This window comes from Ranitomeya variabilis, chromosome 1, assembly GCF_051348905.1.
Source record: "Ranitomeya variabilis isolate aRanVar5 chromosome 1, aRanVar5.hap1, whole genome shotgun sequence".
Taxonomy (NCBI): Eukaryota; Metazoa; Chordata; class Amphibia; order Anura; family Dendrobatidae; genus Ranitomeya; species Ranitomeya variabilis.
In genome coordinates, this window is record NC_135232.1 from 332,490,419 (window position 1) to 332,516,324 (window position 25,906).

At 44.6% G+C, this 25,906-nt stretch overlaps 1 protein-coding gene across 2 annotated transcripts in view; it reads right to left on the reverse strand.

The window, feature by feature from the left end:
- Window positions 1-25,906, reverse strand: part of NRL (neural retina leucine zipper) — a 60,707-nt gene that overhangs the window by 29,808 nt on the left and 4,993 nt on the right. Inside the window, exon 1 of one of the 2 annotated variants that reach the window (XM_077298842.1) lies at window positions 4,837-4,972. The exons of the other annotated variant lie outside the window; for it this stretch is intronic. The gene's annotated coding sequence lies outside the window, so the exon portion shown is untranslated. Of the gene's footprint in view, window positions 1-4,836; window positions 4,973-25,906 lie in introns of those variants that run through there. 2 annotated transcript variants of the gene reach the window in all.

Genomic DNA, 25,906 nt, shown 5'->3' on the forward strand with positions numbered 1-25,906 from the left:
CCAAAAAGGAGACAGAAGCCCCCCACATATATTGGCGGTGATATGAGATGAAACAACAAACGCAGCAGGAAAATAGTTTTAGCAAATTTGAGGTCCGCTTTCTAGATAGCAGAAGACAGAAAGCATACTTTCATGGTCAGTAGAAAACCCTAACAAAACACATCCAGAAATTACTTTAGGACTCTGGCATTAACTCATAATACCAGAGTGGCAATTCCTGATCAACAAGAGCTTTCCAGACACAGTAACGAAACTGCAGCTGTGAACTGGAACCAAAATACAAAAACAAAACATGGACGAATGTCCAACTTATCTAGTAGATGTCTGGGAGCAGGAACAAGCACAGAGAGGCTTCTGATAACATTGTTGACCGGCAAGCATCTAACAGAGAAGCCAGGTTATATAGCGACACCCAGATCTAATCAGAACAGGTGAACAGGGAAGATGATGTCACAAGTTCAATTCCACCAGTAGCCACCGGGGGAGCCCAGAATCCAAATTCACAACAGCATACGCTGTGTCACAGGTCGGGAAGGGGTTAAAGAGGTTTAACTTTTAACATTGATTAACTATGCTTAGGATAGGTCATCAATGCCTGATCGGTGGGGGTGGGACACCAAGAATCCCCACCAAACAGCTGTTCCCGATGCTGGCAGCACTCAGTTACTATCTACTGATAGTGGCCGCCACCAGATACTGCACATCCGCCCCTATTAAAATCAATAGACGGAAGAGGTGTAGTATTCGGCAACTATTAGTAGACAGAGCTGCACCATAACTGAATACCTCTGGACCCCGCCACCACAAAGAACATATGATAGGCGGGGGTGTGGAGTGTCGCACCCCCACCGATCAGACATTGATGACTTGTCCTAAGGATAGGTCATCAATGATAAACCAGTGGACAATCTCTCTAATGTTGTTGATTTTGCACATATACATAGCAAATATTTTTATAAATGGTCATTGTTGTTTTCATCTAAACTATATTTGCTTCATTTGGCCAAAATGTTAAAATGGAGGTTAAGAGCTAACATTTCTCCTTGTGGAGATTGATATGCCTGACATGCCAGTGTAAGGATACTTATGGGCCATGCATTCTTCCACTATGAAATTAAATATGCAAATTGCCTCTTCAGATAGGAAGAGGACTTGAACTCTAGAGCCTTATATTGGAAGTAACAATCCTAAAAGTCAATATCGACCTTTGAACAATTCTTTCCACATGACTTAAGATAAAAGCCAAACCAGAATCTCAATAATTAGACAAGTCAGATCTCCTGCTTTGCACTGTGGAGGGACAACACCCCACAACATGTTTCTGCGAATTAAGATTCTAGTTTGGCTTTTATGCTAAGTTAAGTGGCAAGGCTCATTAAAGGGTCAATTCTGACTTTTAGGATTGCTATTTCCAATCAGTGGCACTACAGTTCAAGTCCTCTTCCTCTCTGAAGAGGCAATTCGCATACTGGAGGTTTTGGACTTCAGTCTCACTCCAGTAATCTATGCTAGGAGATATGTAAAAATTGTCTAAAATTGTTTGTCCGGTGGCCGGAGATGACGGACAAAGTAATGTTTTATGTGTAAGTCGAAAAATCGGACAGCGTCGGATCCGTCGCCGTCCGTCGTTTGCTCGAATGGAAGCCTATGGGCGCCGGATCCGTCAAATGACGGAATCCGGCGACGGATTCTGTTTTTTAACTGAGCATGCTCCGATTTATTTAGGATCCAATTAGCCAAAGCCGCTAGTCGGATCCGTCGAAAAAACGAATCCGTCGCATCAGTTTTTCACAATCTGCGACGGATATGTCGAGCCAAAGGATTGTGACTGACGGCAAAAACCGATGTGTGAAAGCTGTCAGCAGCAAAATTGTTTGGTTGACAGCTATCTAATTGCATGAGAGATGCAATGAATCACATTTTCGGGTCAGATATGAAAATCTACTCTGCCATATCTGCTTCAACAGAAAATTACATGGGATTTATTAAAGTTTCTTTAGCTAGAGACATTTATGACTTATCTGTTGGCTGCCTTGGATTGCACATGGTGCACAATATCTGGACATGTCAGCGATACTCTCATCTACTTGAAGCAGAGCGAAACGTGCGTCGGGGCAGAGGGACACCAAGGACATCGACGTGCACATTGTTATAAGCTCCAACATGTTTATTATTGACACACACTTACTGTCACAGCAGCACCATGGGTAATACAGAAGCAACTGACATATTGAGCTCTTAGCAGCCTTAGTGGTCACCTCATTATTTTAGTTGTACATGCACATTTTTTGCAGTCATTAAAAATACTGGTGTATCCACTTTGCACTATTTTTGATTTATTTTGTCACTCTTGTTTGGAGTTTTTTTTGTTTATATATTGGTTATATCCAATATTTCACTTAACTACATATTGATGTTCCAAGACATTTGTCTACATACCCCTCTTGCTTTTGGGGGATTTCCCAGGTTGGACCCCCTCTGATATTGATCACTCAGTGACTAATTAGTGTCATATCATATTTGGATATGCTATATAAATTACTTTTTGTCACGTGATTTTCCATGGTATTAAGTCCCTATTTTTAATGTATCTAGCACCTTTCTTCTTTTTGTACTTTTTAGACATTTTTATATCTGTATATTAATAAAATATTACTTTTTACATTTAGTACTTTTTACTGCTGTATTAATTTACTTCTGGTAATATATTTTGATGTTAGTTATGATATATTGAAGTACAAAACACAACTATTGTATAATAATTAAGGGCCTTTATGCGTTATAACCTCATCTACCAGACTTATGTGTCACATACTACTGTGCATATGATATAAATGTGTGTAGTAAGAATACCCTTTATAAAAATATCAAACAAAAGTTGCAGAGTGGTACAGTGACCCGGCTTGGCAATAGGGAAGTTAGGTAAAACGAGCACAGACACAATATTCTTAAAATGATCACATTTTTCTCACAAAGTACCAGAAGTAAATTTTGCCCAGCTCACCGTAGTAAATGTTTTTTTCATCTTGGGAACGGACAGCTCGTAATTCAGTTTTAAACAAGCAATATGTCTGGCTAAATATCAGGATAATACTTTGTTACCCTTTTTATTTTCAACAGCTTAAAATCCTCATACATTGAACATTATATAAACAGAAACCGCAGTCAAACATGGTACTAATCCCCGAGAACATTATGGTAGTTTGAAACGCATAGGCTTTATATATAAAATGTTCCACCTATGTGGATTTTAAAGAAAATAATGTCATTTTATCTTGATAAAAGAGATCTTGCTTCTTTAAAACTAAACTATCAACAGTTATCTTTTTACATTCCCTCATACACAGGTACCTTCTTGAGTTCTCGAAGAGAAAGCTGCTTCCTCTCCTATGGCAGCGGCTTATGCTCAGGGAGAACAAAAGGATCAGTTGAAATTCAACATCCCGATCCTTCTCTGCCCAGACAACATCAAGAGTTTCTAATCTGATTGCCACATATTGAGTAGGGAAGGAATTTTCCCCCTAAAATGGGGCAATTAGCATCTGCCTAATGTTTTTTTTTTTGCTGTTCTCTTGATCAACATATTGGGTTATAGTTGAATTTGATGGACTTATGTCTACCATCAACCTTAAAAACTATGAACCTATGTGTAAGGAGGAAAGTCAGGAAGCCCCCATACAAATTACTCTATAATTCAACCCTGCTGATATCAGTGGGTTTAGACGACTTTAATCCAATGTATATGGAGGCCTTAATGTAGCAGAGGTGTATAATTAAGGTGGGAGATAAGAAAAGTTTGAAGAAAGACATAGATCAAGAGGGGAAAGAGGTTATGGAAAAGATAGATGAGATGGATTCACAGTCTCTGTAGTCTTAAAAAATGGCTTAGATGGCTCTGGACAATCTAGGAGAGGTCAAATCTAGAAAAAGTAGGAACAAAAAAAGCCGAGGGGAGGAAAGAGGTGGACACAGAAATTAGTTAGGGAGTGGGCAGGTATGGGCATATAAGGAAGTGACATGGGAACCCTAAGGATCACATTCAATATATTGGTAAAAAGTGTCATTTGTACATTATAGATCTGAAAGTATCATCATCCCCAGCTCAAATCAACATGATCAGAATGAAGTTCATTACAAATCAGTAACTTAACCATACCTAATAGTTAATAAATGTTAAGCAAGAAAACAACTTTCACTCAACCTGATCAAACCTTAAGACCACCAAAAGAATGAATGTGCAATTGTGCATAATTGACAGTCCTCCTGACTCTCCTTATAACCTGCACTGCCCAGTATGTCGACCATCATACTGGGCACACTGCCAGACTATAAAGTACAAGTCTGATTGACTGCGACTTATACAAGTGAGCTTTTCCATTTAATCTCAGATCCCTTATCACATTGTATATAGATAACATCCATCTAAAACAGTATATATAGCCTTTACGTACTGTGCATGTAATCAGATAACTAATTAACAATGCCCATCATCCATTAGACATTCAGCTGCAATCAATATCTAACCGTAAGATCCACACGCTGATGATGAGTAGATGATTGATTGCTTTTTGTGTGGCCTTGCAATTCTAGACTATACCAAGATTTACTGCGGCCCTAATGAATGAGGGGAAACGACTTTACGAGCACAATTATCTCAGACAAGACTATTTTGAATTGTTTAGGTTATTATGTGACAGTCAGCCGTTGAGAGACAGCACAAGTCAGACAGAACACACCTGTACCACACCAAAGTGTGGCAGAAAGCAAATCACACAAAGTGACAAAGTCCACACGTACAAGGTGCACAAGACAGGAGAACACAGGAGTCTAACTTACTCTGAGTGTGCAACACTGGTCAGCTCTTCCTGTCCTCTCCCTTTCCACAGATCCCCATGCAATTCCTGGGCAAAGCCTGCTCTGCCCTGGGTGCCAATCTATCTACCCTCGTGTCTCCTACCTGCCCCTAATCTGTTGCTTGTGCCCTGGGTGCAGGGGTTAAATAGCGGGCCTGTGAGCTCACGCTTATCTCATTATGGACTCTCCAATAGCAAAAGCCTGGGCACAGATAGGGAGGGAGAGGGCAGAGGGCACTGGGGAGGGGGGTGTGCTGGAAAATTATTCACAGAGTGTTACATCTGTCAGAGCTGGGCTAAAGCTCTCCAATAAGTAGAAAGGGTGGAGGGGCAGAAACTACGAGGTAAGGGGTGGTGGTGGTGTTAGAGTTGGAAAGTCTGGCATTACCCTTACCTATGTGGACCGTGAGTTCTGCCCAGTAACTAGATAGACGTATAGATAGACAAACATATAGAATTAGATAGACAGGATAGATAAACAGATAGATAATAGATCAGATAGATAGATAGATAGATAGATAGATAGACAAACATATAGAATTAGATAGACAGGATAGATAAACAGATAGATGATAGATAGATAGATAGATAGATAGATAGATAGATAGATAGATAGATAGATAGATAGATAGATAGATAGGACAGAAAGTACAAGGTAAGGGGTGGTGGAGTTAGAGTTGGAAAATCTGTAGACTGTGAGTTCTGCCCAGTAACTAGATAGATGTATAGACAGAAAAACATTTAGAATTAGATAGCCAGACAGGATAGATAAACAGATAGATATATAGACAGATAAAGTTAGATAGAATAGATAGATAAAGATAGATGATATATAGATAATAGATAGATAGATAAAGATAGATCGATAAAGATAGATAGATAGATATTAGATAGATAAATAGATAGACAATAGACAGATAGATAGATATGGGATAGAAAGATAGATGATAGATAGATAATTGAGAGATAGATAAATAGATAGATAATAGAGATATAGATAAAGATAGATAGATAGATAGATAGATAGATAGATAGATAGATAGATAGATAGATAGATAGATAGGAGAGATAGATGAGAGAGAGAGAGATGAGAGAGATAGACAGATATGAGATAGATAAACATAGAATCAGATAGACAGGATAGATAGATAGATAGATAGATAGATAGATAGATAGATAGATAGATAGATAGATAGATAGATAGATAGATAGATAGGAGGGGCAGAAAGTACGAGGTAAGGGGTGATGGTGGTGTTAAGAGTTGGAAAGTCTGGCATTACCCTTACCTATGTAGACTGTGAGTTCTGCCCAGTAACTTGATAGATGTACAGACAGACAGGATAGATAGATAGATAGATAGATAGATAGATAGATAGATAGATAGATAGACAGATAGATGATAGATCTGTGCGGGGCAGACTGCAGCGCAGCTCCTGATACCGGAGCAGGAGGAGAGGTGAGAATTGTGTTTGTTATTTTATATATATATATCAGTGAGTCCTGGTTGCATTATACTCTAGAAATGGCAGCATTATACTCTATGAGGGGGCAGCATTATACCCTATGAGGGGGTGCATTATACCCTATGGGGGGCAGCATTATACCCTATGAGGGGGCAGCATTATATCCTATGAGGTGGGCAGCATTATACCCTATGAGGGTACAGCATTATACCGTATGAGGGGGCAGCATTATACTTTATGAGGGTGCCAGCATTATACCCTTAAGTTGGCAGCATTATATCCTATAAAGGGGGCAGCATTATACCCTATGAGGGGGGTGCATTATACCCTATGAGGGGTGCAGCATTATACACTATGAGGGGGCAGCATTATACCCTATGAGGGGGCATCATTATACCCTATGACGGGGGCAGCATTATACCCTGAGGGGGCAGCATTACACCCTATAAGGGGGCAGCATTATAATTTATGAGGGGGCAGCATTATACCCTATGAGGGGGGTGCATTATACCCTTTGAGGGGGCAGCATTATACCCTATGAAGGGGGTGTATTATAACGTATGAGGGGGCAGCATTATACCCTATGAGGGGGAGCATTATACCCAACGAGGGGGGTGTATTATACCCTATGAGAGGCAGCATTATACCCTATGAGGGGCAGCATTATACCCCATGATGGGGTGGCATTATACCATGTGATGGGGCAGCATTATACCCTATGAGGGGGCTTCATTATATCCTATAAGGGGAAGCATTATACCCATTGAGGGGGCAGCATTATACCCCATGATGGTGCAGCATTATACCATATGATGGGGCAGCATTATACCCTATGACAGGGCAGCATTATACCCTATGAGGGGGCAGCATTATACCCTATGAGGGGGCAGCATTATGCCCAATGAGGGGGGCAGAGTTATATCCTATGAAAGGGGCAGCATTATACCCTATGAGGGGGGCAACATTATACCCTATGAGGGGGCAGCATTACACCCTATGAGGGGGCAGCATTATACCCTATGAAGGGCAGCATTATACGCTATGAGGGGGCAGCATTATGCTCTGTAAGGGGGTAGCATTATAATCTATGAGGGGGGCAACATTATACCCTATGGGGGAAGCATTATACCCTATGAGGGGGTGCATTATACCATGTGAGGGGCAGCAGTCTACCCTATGAAGGGGGTACATTATACTGTATGAGGGGGCAGCATTATACCCTATGAGGGGGAGCATTATACCATACGAGGGGGGTGCATTATACCCTACGAGGGGCAGCATTATACCCTATGAGGGGGCAGCATTATACCCATGATGGGGCAGCATTATACCATATGATGGGGCAGCATTATTCCCTATGAGGGGGCTTCATTATATCCTATGAAGGGCAGCATTATACCTTATGAGGGGGCAGCATTATATCCTATGAGGGGGCAGCATTATACCCTAAGAGGGGGTGCATTATACCCTATGAGGGGAAGCATTATACCCTATGACAGAGCAGCATTATGCCCTATGAGGGGGCAGCATTATATCCTATGAGTGGGCAGCATTATACCCTATGAGGGGACAGCATTATACCCTATGAGGGAGGCAGCATTATGCCCAATGAGGGGTGCAGCGTTATATCCTATGAAAGGGGCAGCATTATACCCTATGAGGGGGCAGCATTATACCTTATGAAGGACAGCATTATACACTATGAGGGGGCAGCATTATACTCTATAAGGGAGTAGCATTATAATCTATGAGGGGGCAGCATTATACCCTATGGGGGGTGCATTATACCCTATGAGGGGGTGCATTATACCATGTGAGGGGCAACATTCTACTCTATGAAGGGGTTCATTATACCTTTTGAGGGGGCAGCATTATAAACTATGAAGGGGGTACATTATACTGTATGAGGGGGCAGCATTATACCCTATGAGGGGGCAGCATTATACCCCATGATGGGGCAGCATTACACCATATGATGGGGCAGCATTATACCCTATGAGGGGGCTTCATTATATCCTATGAAGGGCAGCATTATACCCTATGAGGGGGCAGCATTATATTGTCATGTCGGACGCTATTCACACTAGGGCATCTGACAGACAGCGGTAATTCCACATTCGTCCACTATACACTCAGTGGCCCCGGCTAGATTTTTATCCAGGTTGCCCAGGGTTAATCTAGCTGGTACTCGGGTTGGAGGCTGGGTCACGCCCACGGCCCTTAAATGGTTTTGCTGGACTTTGGGTGTCGCCGATTATAGCTTGTGCCTCGTGCCTAGTGATTCCGGTCTGGAGTGGTGGTCTTGGAGAAGTAATATCGCATCTGGTGGTGTATTATCCTTTGTTATATTTCTCCTTCCTATATTTGTATTTGTTTTGCCCTGGGCACATTATTGTGTTTTCCTGTGTGTCTGCAGCGTGGTGCATTTTTTTAGTTTTGCCTGTCTGTGCTTTCTGTGGGGGTTGGTGTGTGGTCTATTCACTGGGTGGCGGTTTCAGCATAGGGCTGAAACAGGAGTCAGGGCCAGGCCTGGTGGCCCAGACAAGCACACCATTAGTGTAAATTCTGGGAGAGGGACAGACAGGGTTTCCCCTAGTCTGAGGGATATCGCAGGGCCCGGGTAACCAGCCTTAGCCTACCTAGTCTCCCCGTGACATATATCCTATGAGCATTATACTCTATGAAGAGGTTCATTATACTCTATGAGGGGGCAGCATTATACCCTATGAGGGGGTGCATTATACCCTATGAGGGGAAGCATTATACCCTATGAGGGGGCAGCATTATACCCTATGAGGGGTCAGCATTATATCCTGTGAGGGGGCAGCATTATACCCTATGAGGGGGGCAGCATTATACCCTATGAGGGGGCAGCATTATGCCCAATGAGAGGGGCAGCGTTATATCCTATGAAAGGGGCAGCATTATACCTTATGAGGGGGCAGCATTATACCCTATGAGGGGGCAGCATTATACCCTATGGGGGGTGCATTATACCCTATGAGGGGTGCATTACACCATGTGAGGGGCAGCATTCTACCCTATGAAGGGGTTCATCATACCTTTTGAGGGGGCAGCATTATAAACTATGAAGGGGGTACATACACCCCCGAGTACTGCAGGAACTAAGTACAGTCATTGATAGACCATTATTTTTAATCTTTAAAGACTCCATAATAACAGGGTCTGTACCACAGGACTGGCGTATAGCAAATGTGGTGCCAATATTCAAAAAAGGGGCAAAAACTGAACTCGGTAATTATAGGCCAGTAAGCTTAACCTCTACTGTGGGTAAAATCCTGGAGGGCATTCTAAGGGATGCTATGCTGGAGTATCTGAAGAGGAATAACCTCATGACCCAGTATCAGCACGGGTTTACTAGGGACCGTTCATGTCAGACTAATTTGATCAGCTTCTATGAAGAGGTAAGTTCCGGACTGGACCAAGGGAACCCAGTGGACGTAGTATATATGGACTTTTCCAAAGCTTTTGATACGGTGCCACACAAAAGGTTGTTACATAAAATGAGAGTAATGGGAATAGGGGAAAATATGTGTAAGTGGGTCGAGAGCTGGCTCAGGGATAGGAAACAAAGGGTGGTTATTAATGGAGCACACTCGGACTGGGTCACGGTTAGCAGTGGGGTACCACAGGGGTCAGTATTGGGCCCTCTTCTTTTTAACATATTTATTAATGACCTTGTAGGGGGCATTCAGAGTAGAATTTCAATATTTGCAGATGACACTAAACTCTGCAGGGTAATCAATACAGGGGAGGACAATTTTATATTACAGGATGATTTATGTAAACTAGAAGCTTGGGCTGATAAATGGCAAATGAGCTTTAATGGGGATAAATGTAAGGTCATGCACTTGGGTAGAAGTAATAAGATGTATAACTATGTGCTTAATTCTAAAACTCTGGGCAAAACCGTCAATGAAAAAGACCTGGGTGTATGGGTGGATGACAAACTCATATTCAGTGGCCAGTGTCAGGCAGCTGCTACAAAGGAAAATAAAATAATGGGATGTATTAAAAGAGGCATAGATGCTCATGAGGAGAACATAATTTTACCTCTATACAAGTCACTAGTTCGACCACACTTAGAATACTGTGCACAGTTCTGGTCTCCGGTGTATAAGAAAGACATAGCTGAACTGGAGCGGGTGCAGAGAAGAGCGACCAAGGTTATTAGAGGACTGGGGGGTCTGCAATACCAAGATAGGTTATTACACTTGGGGCTATTTAGTTTGGAAAAACGAAGACTAAGGGGTGATCTTATTTTAATGTATAAATATATGAGGGGACAGTACAAAGACCTTTCTCATGATCTTTTTAATCATAGACCTGAGACAGGGACAAGGGGGCATCCTCTACGTCTGGAGGAAAGAAGGTTTAAGCATAATAACAGACGCGGATTCTTTACTGTAAGAGCAGTGAGACTATGGAACTCTCTGCCGTATGATGTTGTAATGAGTGATTCATTAATTAAATTTAAGAGGGGACTGGATACCTTTCTGGAAAAGTATAATGTTACAGGGTATATACACTAGATTCCTTGATAAGGCGTTGATCCAGGGAACTAGTCTGATTGCCGTATGTGGAGTTGGGAAGGAATTTTTTTCCCCATGGTGGAGTTACTCTTTGCCACATGGGGTTTTTTTGCCTTCCCCTGGATCAACATGTTAGGGCATGTTAGGTTAGGCTATGGGTTGAACTAGATGGACTTACAGTCTTCCTTCAACCTTAATAACTATGTAACTATGGAACATTATACTGTATGAGGGGGCAGCATTGTACCCTATGAGGGGGCAGCATTATACCCTATGAAGGGCAGGATTATACCCTATGAGGGGGCAGTATTACACCCTATGAGGGTTGCAGCATTATAGCCTATGAAGGGGTTGCATTATACCGTATGAGGGGGTGGCATTATACCCTATGAGGGGGGCAGCATTATACCCTATGAGGGTGCAGTATTAAACCCTACAGGGGGGCCGCATTATAATCTATGAGGGGGCTGCATTATACCCTATGAGGGGGTGCATTATACCGTATGAGGGGGCAGCATTATACCCTATGAAGGGGGTGCATTATACCGTATTAGGGGGCAGCATTATACCCTATGAGGGGGTCCATTATACCCTATGAGGGGCAGCATTATACCCTATGATGGGGCAGTATTATACCCTATAAGAGGGCAGCATTATAATCTATGAGGGGGCAGCATTATACCCTATGGGGGCAGCATTATACCCTGTGAGGGGGTGCATTATACCGTATGAGAGGGCAGCATTATACCCTATGAGGGGGGTGCATTATAACCTTTGAGGGGGCAGCATTATAACCTATGAAGGGGTTGCATTATATCATATGAGAGGGTGGCATTATACCCTATGAAGGGGCAGCATTATACCCTATGAGGGGGGTGCATTATAAACTATGAGGGGGCAACATTATACCATATGAGGGGGTGCATTATACCATATGAGGGGGCAGCATTATACCCTATGAGGGAGTGCATTATACCATATTAGGGGGCAGCATTATACCCTATGAGGGGCAGCATTATACCCTATGAGGGGGGTGCATTATTCCCTATGAGGGGCAGCATTATACTCTATGAGGGTTCAGCATTATACTCTATGAAGGGGCAGCGTTATACCCTATGACCGGGCAGCATATCCTATGAGGGCTGTTGTGAATTAGACTTTTTGGCTCCCTCTTGTGGTCACTAGTGATATGACTCTGGGATTGTCTTTCTTCAGTTTGGCACTCACCTGGGTCGTTAGTCCAGGGGTGTCGCTATATAAACTTCCTGGATCCTTAGTCCAGTGCCTGGCATCGTTGTAATCAGATCCTTCTGTTGCTCCTGTCAGCTGGTCCTGGTTCTTGCAAAATTAAGCTAAGTCTTGCTTCTTTGTTTTTTGGGTTATTTGCTTTGCTTCTATTTTTGTCCAGCTTGTACTAAATGTGAGTTCTGACCTTGCTGGAAGCTCTAGGGGGCTGGTGTTCTCCCCCCGGCCGTTAGTCGGTTCGGGGGTTCTTGAATATCCAGCGTGGATATTTTAATAGGGTTTTTGCTGACCATATAAGTCATCTTACTATATTCTGCTATTAGCTAGTGGGCCTCTCTTTGCTAAATACCTAGCTCATTCTTATGTTTGTCTTTTCCTCTTACCTCACCGTTATTATTTGTTGGGGGCTTGTATCCAACTTTTGGGGTCTATTCTCTGGAGGCAAGAAAGGTCTTTCTTTTCCCTTCTAGGGTTAGTTAGTTCTCCGGCTGGCGCGAGACGTCTAGAACCAACGTAGGCACGTTCCCCGGCTACTGCTATTTGTGGTGCTAGGATTAGATATATGGTCAGCCCAGTTACCACTGCCCTATGAGCTGGTTTTTTGTGTTTGCAGACTTGGTATTTATTCCTGAGACCCTCTGCCATTGGGGTCATAACAGAGGGCGCAGCATTATATCCTATGAAGGGGCAGCATTATACCCTATGAGGGGGCTGCATTATACCGTATGAGGGGGTGCATTATACCGTATGAGGGGGCAGCATTATACCCTATGAAGGGGGTGCATTATACCATATGAGGGGCAGCACTATACCATATGAGGGGCAGCATTATACCCTATGAGGGGGCAGCATTATATCCTATGAGGGTTCAGCATTATACTCTATGAAGGAGCAGCGTTATACCCTATGACCAGGCAGCATTATATCCTATGAGGGCTCAGCATTATATCCTATGAAGGGGCAGCATTATATTCTATGAAGGGGCAGCGTTATACCCTATGACCAGGCAGCATTATATCCTATGAGGGCGCAGCATTATATCCTATGAAGGGGCAGCATTATATCCTATGAGGGGGCAGCATTATACCCTATGAGGGGCAGCATTATATCCTATGAGGGGTTGGCATCATACCCTATGAGGGGGCAACATTATACCCTATGAGGGGCAGCATTATACCCTATGAGGGGGGTGCATTATACTGTATTAGGGGGCAGCATTATACCCTATGAGGGGCAGTATTATACCCTATGAGGGGGCAGCATTATACCCTATGAGGGGCAGCATTATACCCTATGAGGGGGCAGCATTATATCCTATGATGGGGCAGCATTATATCCTATGAGGGGGCAGCACTACATCCGATGAGGGGGCAGCATTATATACTATGAAAGGGGCAGCATTATACCTTATGAGGGGGCAGCATTAGACCCTATGAGGGGGTGCATTATACCCTATGACCACTTTAAATTTTGCACTCTTTGTTTCATTGCAGCTTTTGCTAAATTCAAAAAAGTTCATTTTTTCACATTAGTGTACACTCTGCACCCCATCTTGACTGGAAAAACAGAAATGTAGAAATTTTTGCAAATTTAATAAAAAAAGAAAAATGGAAATATCACATGGTCATAAGTATTCAGACCCTTTGCTCAGACACTCATATTTAAGCCACATGCTGTTCATTTCCTTGTCAACCTCCTTGAGATGGTTCTACTCCTTCATTGGTGTCCATCTGTGTTTAATTATACTGATAGGACTTGATATGGAAAGGCACACACCTGTCTATATAAGATCTCACAGCTCACAGAGCATGTCGGACCAAATGAGAATCATTAGGTCAAAAGAACTTGGCCAAGGAGCTCAAACACAGAACTGTGGCAAGGCAAAGATCTGGCCAAGGTTACAACAGAATTTCTGCAGTACTCAAGGTTCCTTAGAGCAGAGGTGTCATACTGCATTCCTCGAGGGCCGCCAACAGGTCATGTTTTCAGGATTTCCTTGTATTGCACAGGTGATAATTTAATCACCTGCACAGAATGATTCCAGCACCTTGTGGAATGCTAAGGAAATCCTGAAAACATGACCTGTTGGCGGCCCTCGAGGAATGCAGTTTGACACCTCTGCCTTAGAGCACAGTGGAATCCATAATCTTTAAATGGAAGAAGTTTTCCCGAGCACACTCGGGTGATCTCCGAGTATTTGATAGTGTTCGGAGATTAAGTTTTCATCTCCGCAGCCGAATGATTTACAGCTACTAGACAGCTTGATTACATGTGAGAATTCCCTAGCAACCAGGCAACCCCCACATGTACTCAGCCTGGCTAATAGCTGTAAATCATTCAGCTGAGGCGATGAAAACTTAATCTCCGAACAGTAATAAATACTCGGAGATCACCCGAGCGTGCTCGGGAAAACCCGAGCAACGAGTACACTCGCTCATCACTATTCACCATCCAACCTGATGGAACTGGAGAGGATCTGCAAGGAAGAATGGCAGAGGATCCCCAAATCCAGGTGTGAAAAACCAGGTGTGTTGCATCTTTCCCAAGAAGACTCATGGCTGTACTAGCTCAAAAGGATGCGTCTTCTCAATACTGAGCAAAGGGTCTGAATACTTATAACCACGTGATATTTCAGTTTTTCTTTTTTAATAAATTTGCTAAAATTACTACATTTCTGTTTTTTCAGTCAAGATGGGGTGCAGAGTGGACATTAATGTGAAAAAAATGAACTTTTTTGAATTTACCAAATGGCTGCAATGAAATAAAGAGTGAAAAATGTAAAGGGATCTGAATACTTTCCGTACCCACTATATATACAGTACAGACCAAAAGTTTGGACACACCTTCTCATTTAAAGATTTTTCTGTATTTTCATGATTATGAAAATTGTACATTCACACTAAAGGTATCAAAACTATGAATTAACACATGTGGAATTATATACTTAACAAAAAAGTGTGAATCAACTGAAAATGTGTCTTATATTCTAGGTTCTTCAAAGTAGCCACCTTTTGCTTTGATGACTGCTTTGCACACTCATGGCATTCTCTTGATGAGCTTCAAGAAGTAGTCACCGGGAATGGTCTTCACTTCACAGGTGTGCCCTGTCAGGTTTTAATAAGTGGGATTTCTTGCCTTATAAATGGGGTTGGGACCATTAGTTATGTTGAGCAGAAGTCTGGTGGATACACAGTTGATAGTCCTACTGAATAGACTGTTAGAATTTGTATTATGGCAAGAAAAAAGCAGCTAAGTAAACAAAAACGAGTGGCAATCATTACTTTAAGAAATGAAGGTCAGTCAGTCTGAAAAATTGGGAAAACTTTGAAAGTGTCCCCAAGTGCAGTTGCAAAAACCATCAAGCGCTACAAAGAAACCGGCTCACATGATGACCGCCCCATGAAAGGAAGACCAAGAGTCACCTCTGCTTCTGAGGATAAGTTTATCTGAGTCACCAGCCTCAGAAATCGCAGGTAATCAGCAGCTCAGATTAGAGACCAGGTCAATGCCACACAGAGTTCTAGCAGCAGACACATCTCTACAACAACTGTTAAGAGGAGACTTTGTGCAGCAGGCCTTCATGGTAAAATAGCTGCTAGGAAACCACTGCTAAGGACAGGCAACAAGCAGAAGAGACTTGTTTGGGCTAAAGAACACAAGGAATGGACATTGGACCAGTGGAAATCTGTGCTTTGGTCTGATGAGTCCAAATTTGAGATCTTTGGTTCCAACCACCGTGTCTTTGTGTGATGCAGAAAAGGTGAATGGATGGACTCCACATGCCTGGTTCCCACCGTGAAGCATGGAGGAGGAGGTGTGATGGTGTGAGGGTGCTTTGCTGGTGACACTGTTGGAGATTTATTCAAAATTGAAGTCAAAGAGTGTGCAAAGCAGTCATCAAAGCAAAAGGTGGCTACTTTGAAGAACCTAGACTATAAGACATATTTTCAGTTGTTTCACACTTTTTTGTTAAGTATATAATTCCACATGTGTTAATTCATAGTTTTGATGCCTTCAGTGTGAATGTACAATTTTCATAGTCATGAAAATACAGAAAAATCTTTAAATGAGAAGGTGTGTCCAAACTGTTGGTCTGTACTGTGTATATGCATACAGTGGAGAAAATAAGTATTTGACACACTGCCGATTTTCCAAGTTTTCCCACCTATAAAGAATGGAAAGGTCTGTAAATTTTTGTAGTAGGTATGCTTCAACTATTAGAGACAGAATATAAAAATAAAAAAATCCAGAAAATCACATTGTATGATTTTTACATAATTAATTTGTATTTTACAGCATGAAATAAGTATTTGATACAATAGAAAAATATATCTTGATATTTGGTACAGAAACCTTTGTTTACAATTACAGAGGTTGTCCTGTCCCCTTTGCACAAAAGCGTTCCCAAAGTATGATGTTTCTCCCACCATGCTTCACAGTTGGGATGGTGTTCTCGGGGTTGTACTAATTCTTCTTCTTCCTCCAAACACGGTGAGTGGAGTTCATGCCAAAAAGTTCTATTTTGCTCTATCTGACCACATGCCTCCTCTGGATAATCCAGATGAACTTCAAGCGTGCATGGACATGTGCTGGCGTGAGCAGGGGACCTGTACACTGCAGGATTTAATCCATGACAGTGTAGTTACTAACAGTAATATTTGAGACTATGTAGTTCTGGGATGATTCCTGACCTTTCTCAGAATCATCCTTACCCCACGAGGCGAGATTTTGCATGAAGCCTAGACCGAGCAAGACTGACAGTCATCTTGTGTTTCTTCCATTTTCTAATAATTGTGCCATCACTTGTTGCATTCTCACCAAACTGCTTGCCTCTTGTCCTGTAGCCGATACCAGCCTTGCGCAGATCTGCAATTTTATCCCTTGTACCCTTAGGCCGGTTTCACACGTCAGTGGCTCCGGTACGTGAGGTGACAGTTTCCTCACGTACCGGAGACACTGACACACGTAGACCCATAAAAATCAATGCATCTGTTCAGATGTCATTGATTTTTTGCGGACCGTGTCTCCGTGTGCCAAACACGGAGACATGTCAGTGTTCGTGGGAGCGCACGTATTACACGGACCCAATAGAGTCAAAGGGTCCGCGTAAAACACGGACCTCACACGGACATTCTCCGTCTGGGGTCCGTGTGCGTGCAGGAGACAGCGCTACAGTAAGCGCTGTCCCCCCCACATGGTGCTGAAGCCGGTATTCATATCTTCCCTGTAGCAGCGTTTGCTATAGAGAAAATATGAAGAATAGTGTTAAAAATAAAGATCCATGTGTCCGCCGCCCCCCACCCCCTGTGCGCCCCCCCGCTGGTCAGAAAATACTTACCCGCTCCCTCGCTCCTTCCTGGTCTGGCCGCGGCTTACTGTATGCGGTCACGTGGGGCCGATCATTTACAATCATGAATAGTCGGCTCCGCCCCTATGGGAGGTGGAGCCACATATTCATGACTGTAAATGATCGGCCCCACGTGACCGCATGCAGGAGAAGCCGCGGCCAGACCAGGAAGGAGCGACAGCCGACGGGGGACCCGGGTAAGTATTTTCTGACCAGCGGGGGGGCGCACAGGGGGTGGGAGGGCGGCGGACACCTAAATCTTTATTTTTAACACTATTCTTCATATTTTCTCTGCAGCAAACGCTACTGCAGAGAGGATATGAATCGCAGCTTCAGCAGCTTCAGCACCATGCAGAGTGGGTACCACACGCTCCGTGTGGTACCCACTCGCCATACGGGCGGCACACGTGTGCCGCACGTATGGCCTCCGTGAGTTCCCAGGCACACGGACACGGATAACTCCGGTACCGATTTATTCCGGTACCGGAATTATCTGGACGTGTGGGACAGCCCTTAGACAGCTCTTTGGTCTTGGCCATGGCAGAGAGGTTGGAGGGTGATTGAGTGTGTGGACAGGTGTCTTTTATACAGGTAATGAGTTCAATCAGATGCTATTAACCCCTTCACCCGAAGCCTGTTTTCACCTTCCTGACCAGGCCAATTTTTACAATCCTGACCACTGTCAATTTATGAGGTCATAACTCTGGAACACTTCAATGGATCCCACTGATTCTGAGAATGTTTTCTCGTGACATACTGTATTTCATGATAGTAGTAAAATTTCTTTGATATGACTTGCATTTATTTGTGAAAAAAATGGAAATTTGGCAAAAAATTTGAAAATTTCGCAATTTTTGAAATATTTAATTTTTTTATGCTCTTAAATCAGAGAATCATATTGCACAAAATAGTCAATAAATAACATTTCCCACATGTCTACTTTACATCAGCACACTTTTTTAAACCACATTTTTTTATTAGGAAGTTATAAGGGTTAAAAGATGACCAGTGATTTCTCATTTTTATAAGAAAATTTGCAAAACCATTTTTTTAAGGAACCACCTCACATTTGAAGTGACTTTGAGAGTCCTATATGACAGAAAATACCCCAAAGTGACATAATTCTAAAAACTGCACCCCTCAAGGTAATCAAAACCACATTCAATAAGTTTTGTTAACCCTTCAGGTACTTCACATGAAATTTTGGAATGTGGAAGGAAAAAATAAACATTTACTTTTCTTTCACAAAAATTTTTCTTTAGACTTACTTTTGCAAGTGTAACAGGAGAAAATGGACCATATAATTTGTTGTGCAATTTATTCTAAGCATGCCAATACTCCATGTGTGGGAGTAATCTACTGTTTGGACACACAGCAGGGCTCTGAAGGGAAGGAGCGCCATTTCACTTTATGAATGTAAAATTTACTGGAATAATTAGTGGACGCTATGTCGCGTTTGGAGAGCCCCTGTGTGCCTAAACAGTGGAAACCCCCCACAAGTGACACCATTTTGGAAACTAGACTCCTTTGGGAACTTATCTAGAGGTGTATTGAACACCTTGAAACCCCAGGTGCTTCACAGAAGTTTACAACGTTAAGCTGTGAAAATAAAAAACAAAATCACATTTTCCCGCAAAAATCTTTTTTAGCTCCCATTTTGTATTATCACAAGGGTGAATAACCTGCTCTAGTACTAACTTATGTAACACCTGCACTGGGAACTGTCAGGGCAGCTACTGGTATACTGGGACGTACTGACACTAAGAAGAGCTTTGCAGCTGCTGTCAAACAGGGATCTACAGACATTAGCAGATTTTCCCCTGAGCTGCAGTGGACTACATTTCCCAGGGACCCTTGTTTCAGTCAGATGACACAGCCTGGATTGGATGAGGAGGGACTTGGAGGGAGGAGCTAGGCAGAAAGTGAAAGCAAGAGTGCAGAGAAAGAGGTGAGCGTAGCAACTTGCTGTGAGAGATTGAGCACGGCGGATTTGCATCCCTCTACGCTGCAGTGTTGTTGCTCCCTCGGATATACCCGCACTCCTGGAGAGAGCGCGGCTTTCTTTTACCCTCTGAAGCAAGTTACATCAAGAACTTGGACAGTTCTGCCGGCACTCCCTCCATATAAAGGACTGAATCCGGCCGCCCCCAGCTGGTGTCCAGAGAACCATCCGACCATTGGAGACGTGCAGTGAGTGCCCTTCTGAGACTTGTGGTCCTTCCAGCGCTATTTACAGTGAGTACACTACAGCCCAGACTATTGCCATTAATATTCATGTAAGTGCACCAACTGTTCTAATTTGCGCGCCAACAATCCGCGGCAACTGGGCCCCAACGTTTGGACTGAGTTAAACCAGAACAAAAAAAACCTGCTACATTATACTTGCAGGGTTGAAGTAGAATTAGAGTGTGATGTGTATATGACTTTGACAGAGCACAGTTATTTGTATTGCATGTTATTCTTTTAAATCCATCTCATTTATGCTGCATAGCAATAAACCTGTTAAACTGTTTTACTCCTGATCCCTGTGAGTGTGTACTGAGTGTGGCAGGGGCTTCCTGAGTCAGCCCCTGGCAGAAGATAATAGTCCTTCTGCAGTCCCAGAGAGAGCTCCAATCAAGATTCGGGTGGAGGCACTGCGCCCTGGAGAGGTGAGACCCCCCATAACACCCAGTGTACCGTGGTAGCCCTAAAGGGGTGTTACACTTACAGCACTCATTTCAAATCCATATCGGAAATTATCCTTCGCAATCTAAATATTTTGCGAGATGACTCGGTTATGGATTCAATTCTTGAAAATGGTGTGAAAATAGTCTCTAGGAGAGCGCCCACTTTGGGCAACTCACTTTCTCCAAGTTTTTTACAATCCAATACATCTAAGAGTTTTTCAAATTGGTTATCTACAAAAGGTTTTTTCAAGTGTGGATCATATCCCTGCAAAGCCTGTTCTTATACAAAAAAAACAGCAGCTTTTTCATGTGTTAAAAAGCAAAAAAAAAAAAAATTTATAAAAAGTTTTTTAAACTGCAATTTAGATTATGTGGTTTACATCATTGAGTGTGTAGATTGTGAACTGCTTTATGTTGGTTCTACCATAAGAAAACTCAAGGACAGATTTCGTGAACATTTGTATGACATTGTACAACCCACCATCAGACATGTGTCTAACGCTTCCAATCATTTTATAAAAGTTCATAATAGACAAACCTCATCTTTGAGAGTTTTTGCAATAGAACAAATTTATAAAAACATACGATAGATGTTAGAGGGGATAGAGAGAGGAAACTGCGTGATAGAGAAGCCTTTTGGATCCTTTGTCTTAATACCAGGGCACCTTTGGGATTGAATCTCAGAAAAGAAATGATGCTATATTATTAATTATAGTTATATTGTTATTTCTCTCCTTCATGTGTAGATTTATTCTATCTGTGTTTGTATTGTTTTTTTTTTGTTTGTTTTTTTCACATTCTGTGTTTATTTGATTTGTTGTTTTTTTAGTAATTTTCACGTGTGCTCTGCTAATTATCTGTTGGGCACAGCTTTAAAGAAGGCGTGGATTTTCCACTTTTGTACTAAAGACTAAGAACACAGCAGTTGTTTGAAACGCGTTCAGTCGTCCATGGCTGCTCCCTAACCATTTTGCTGGTCATTTGTAAGCCCTTGTTCCAATTTTTAAATGTTTGAATAAAGTATTTTTTGATATTTTACATCCTGGAGCTGGATTCCTACATTTTTTCAGATATGTAATTTCCGTGCTCGGATGATACCACCACAGCGATTTAACTTCTAATGTGTGAGCTGAATCAACTTTTTTCGTATTATTATCACAAGGGTAACAGGAGAAAATGGACCCGAAAAATTGTTCTGCAATTTCTCTGAGTTCACCAATACCCCATATGTGGTCAATAACTACTTTTGAGGCACAGTGCAAAGCTCAGAAGGGAAGGAGCGCCATGTTACAGTGCATATTTTGCTGCACTGAGAACCTAAGAGCTAGAAGAGCAGAATACCCCCTCAAGTGACCCCATTTAGGGAATTATAACCCTTTGGGAAATTATCTACAGGTGTAGTGACGTTTTTGACTCCATGGGTGTTTTCCAGAAACAGGCAGCAGTGGATGTTACTGAGTGAAAATTGCAAACTGCCGTTGTAGTGACGAGTACATTATGCCCAGCTCATGCTTCTGGAGACACGCATCTGTAAGCTAGGTGGGCTCTCATCACTACAGAAATGCCAGATATGTGGGCTTTAAATGTGGTTTAGGCACACTGGGGCTCATAAGGGAGGAGGGGCATTTGGATTTGGCAGCGGACAATATGCTGAATTTCTTTTGGGGGGCGAGGAGCCATTTCACTTTTCCAGAGCCTATGTACTACCAGTAATGTGGAAGCCCCCTATATTTCTGTTAACAGATGACAGACCTGAGTGAGGGCTTGCGTGTTTGTGGATTGAGTTGAAGCTTTTATTGGGAACATTTTACATAACATTTATGATCACATTTATCCGGCGCTCTACGCTGAGCACTTACATCAGGGTTTACATCTAAATCTCTGAGTGACATAACAGATGAAACCCCCGATATATCCATTCACTATAAAGAGGGGGGGCTGTATGGGGCGCAGCTAAAAGAAAGCCCCCACATGACTGCGTTGCCATGGAGCAGTGCAGTATTTTTATTTTTTTTTTAAAAGAAGGAATTAAACAGGGGGTCCAGGGATTGGTTGGGATGAGAATGGGGGCAGGGATTTTGTGGGAATGGAGGGGAGGGGCTAAAGAAAGTGCGGGAAGGGGATCATTGCATTTGAGACAAGCGAAGTGAGTGGACCTGCTGCCACAGCGTCACTTACCATGGCCACAGTGGACAGCTTGGTCGCTCAGCTTCGCAGGGAGGCACGGTCCAGGAGGGCAGGCTGGCTTGAAGAGCAGCTCACCGGGCTGCTCGGGGACAGCGGGAGCCAGGGCAGGCGGACCAGGAGGACCAGGCCGCCGGAGAGGCTGTCACCCGATGTTATTCCGCGCGGCAGGCGCAGGCTGCGGAGCCCCTCCAGGGACCCTGCGGGGGCTGTGGGACGCGGCACAGCCACCCTGCCCGCCCCCTCCTCCGGCAGGAATCCACCTGCCGGCGCGCGACGACGAGGCACGGTGAGAGCGGTGCAGGCGCGGCCGAGCGCCGGCGCTGCACAGGAAGACAGGGCCGCACTTCCAGTGCGGCCTAGCACTGGGCGCCGAGGCGCTGCAGCGCCGGGATCTTCGGGCAATACCCGCCGGGGAGCAGCTTCAGCGGCGGCGGCTTCAGCGACGGCTCGAGGGAGGAGCGCAGCGGCAGCTGCACCACCTAGGAGCCGGGACTCGGCGGTGGTACCAGGGACTGGGCGAGGGAGGAGCCCAGCGGCGGCTGCATCATCCAGGAGCCAGGAGCTGGACAGGACAGCGGCGGGTGCACCGGTTCCACAGCCGCCCGGTGCACCTGGCTCGAGCATGGGTCGGCAGAACAGGATGTCTGGCAGGACGGCGCCAACACGACGACAGGGAGCGGGTCGGGCCGCGGGAGCAGCAGCCAGAGGGGCCAGTCCGGCTGCAGCACACAGAGGACCCATGGAGTCTGCCAGGTCCAGATCCAGCAGGAGTTCGAGGGAACGGTCGACTTCGCCAGTCTCGGTCCCCCCTGGTGACGTGGAGGCCAGGGGCGCGGGCCTGGGGCAGATGAGCGGCAGCGACGACTCAGGGAGCGAGCATCGTGACGAGAGTGAGCGGCAGGCTTCAGGAGGCACGGCTGGTGGGGACACAGCACCTGCGCAGCCCCGTGAGTATATGTCTAGTTTTTTTCCGGTGGCGGGTGTTTCGGGGTCAGTTGCGCAGAGTGGGGGTAGTGGTGAGGTTCCGGGTGTTAGAGAGCTTTTGGCAGGGATGTCACAGATCTTGAGAAGATTGGATGGCGGGGTTGCGGATAGTGCGCGAGCGTCGCCCGCTGGGGCTTGGGTGTCGGTTGCCGGTTGTGGAGTCGGGGGTTCGAGTGAGTTTGCAAGTTCTGGTAGTGGGCCGCCGTCCTCAGCGGCCAGTGTGTCGGTGTCGGTACAAACCGAAACGGGGAAGGGTGATACCGTCAAGCTAGATGATAGGGCAAAAGGTGAGGTTTTTGTGTGTTTTGAGGGCCCGCTGGGGGCCCATTTGAAGAAGGAGGTGAAGGAAAAGATTTGGAAAGATGAATACGTAGAGATTTTCTCTCTCCTTCCTTTAGAAAAATTTAATTTGGATAAAGGAAAGAAAGATGATAGTAAAAAGGAGGAGGAGGAAAAGAGGCGTTGGCGCCTTATTCCTCAGACGTTCGTTAACTGTCAGCAGGCATTTAACATTCTGGTGAGCGTTATAGGGGAGAAAGCCCCAGAGAATTGTTCGGGCCTTTTCTGTTACTTGGAGGCTATTGGTGAAGCGCATCGTACCTATGGGGGCCAGGCTTGGCTGCGATACGATGAACAGTTCAGGCAGCGCAAGGCGGTGAGGCCCGAGATAAGATGGGATCAAAAGGACATCGGATTGTGGTTGAAGGTTATGGCACCGGTGCATTACGGGCAGTCCTTTCAGGAGGGCGGGGGGGGGGGGTAGCAGTCAGCAGTCAGGACAAGGTGGAGGAGGACAGGGGTCACAGGCAAAGGAAAGGACGGGGACATGCTGGCAGTTTAACGATGGCCAGTGTAAGTATGGCGCCACCTGTAAGTTTAAACATGTGTGCTCCCACTGCAGCGGGGCCTCACATGGGGCCGCTAAGTGTTTCAAGATATCGCGGGGCAAGCCATTCGTGGGTGGCGGTCAAGGGGGAGACTCCGGTGAGGCTTCAAAAGATGGCCCCCTATCTAAATAGATACCCGGATTCTCTCAAGGCTGAGGTTATTAGAGAAGGTTTTCTTGAGGGGTTTAAGATCCCTCACCCGACGCATGTTGTCCCTTTTTCTACAAAAAACTTGAGATCGGCTAGTTTGCATTCGGAGGTTGTTTCGGCTAAGCTGGCAAAAGAGGTCGAATTGGGAAGAATGGCGGTCCGTTTAGTGCGCTGCCTATGGCTGACGTAATTGTTTCCCCGCTTGGGGTGGTGCCTAAGAAGGAGCCGAATAAGTTCCGGCTAATTCAGCACCTGTCCTATCCCAAGGGTTCGTCGGTTAATGACGGGATTGCGGAAGAGTTGTGTTCTGTTGTTTACACCTCTTTTGATGCGGCTGTTAAGTGGGTGCGCAGGTACGGGCCCGGGGCCTTGTTGGCAAAAACAGACATCGAGTCGGCTTTTCGGCTCTTGCCGGTGCACCCGCAGAGCATTCCTTTGTTAGGTTGTTGTTGGGAAGGGGTTTTTTACTTGGATAGGTGTTTGCCCATGGGATGCTCGATTTCGTGTGCATTGTTTGAGACTTTCAGTACCTTTTTGGAATGGGTAGTGAGAGATGTTTCGGCTGTTCCTTCGGTCATCCACTACTTGGATGATTTTTTGTTTGTTGGTCCACCGGATTCTGCGGTGTGTGGTCATCTACTTGCCACCATGGAATGGGTGGCCGGACAGTTTGGTGTTCCTTTGGCGCAGGATAAAACGGAGGGCCCCTGCAAGGTTTTGAGTTTTCTAGGGATTCTCATTGATTCCGAAAAAATGGAATGTAGGTTGCCTGACGATAAATTGCTGTTGCTTAAGCTGGAGGTGGGCAGGATCAGTAAATTGCGGAAGGCAACTTTGAAGGAGTTGCAGTCGTTGCTGGGCCGCCTGAATTTCGCTTGCCGTATTATGCCGATGGGCAGGATTTTTTGCCGCAGGTTGTCCAGGGCGACTGCTGGAGTTCGGTCAGCCCATCATTTTATCCGTTTGGGTAGAGAGCATAAGGATGACCTTCTTGTTTGGCAACGTTTTTTGGAAAGCTATAACGGCAGGTCGCTTATTCAGCGGGAAGATGTCAATGCCTTTGACTGCGAGATCTACACGGATGCAGCGGGTGGAGTTGGTTATGGTGCCTATTGTGGAGGCAAATGGAGTGTGGGTGTGTGGCCTGAGGATTGGAAAAAGAGGGGGCTTACCAAGAATTTGACGTTGTTGGAACTGTTCCCAATTGTGGTGTGGGTGTTTATTTGGGGCGACAATTTTAGGGTCCGGCGCGTCCGTTTTCATTGCAATAACTCAAGTGTGGTGTCTGTGATTAACAGCTTATCTTCTTCTTCCCCCCAGTAATCAGGCTGGTCAGGGAATTGGTGTTGAAATGCTTGGAGTTGAATGCATGGATTTCGGCGGTGCACGTTCCGGGCGTTCAAAACAAATTAGCTGACGCTTTGTCTCGTTTGCAGTGGGAGCTTTTCCGGGAATTGGCTCCAGATTCGGAGGCGACAGGAGCGGCATGTCCTTTGCATCTGTGGCAGGTTGTTACGGAAGGGGAGGCCGACTGATTCAAGCTTTAGTGTCAAATAGGACTTGGTTAG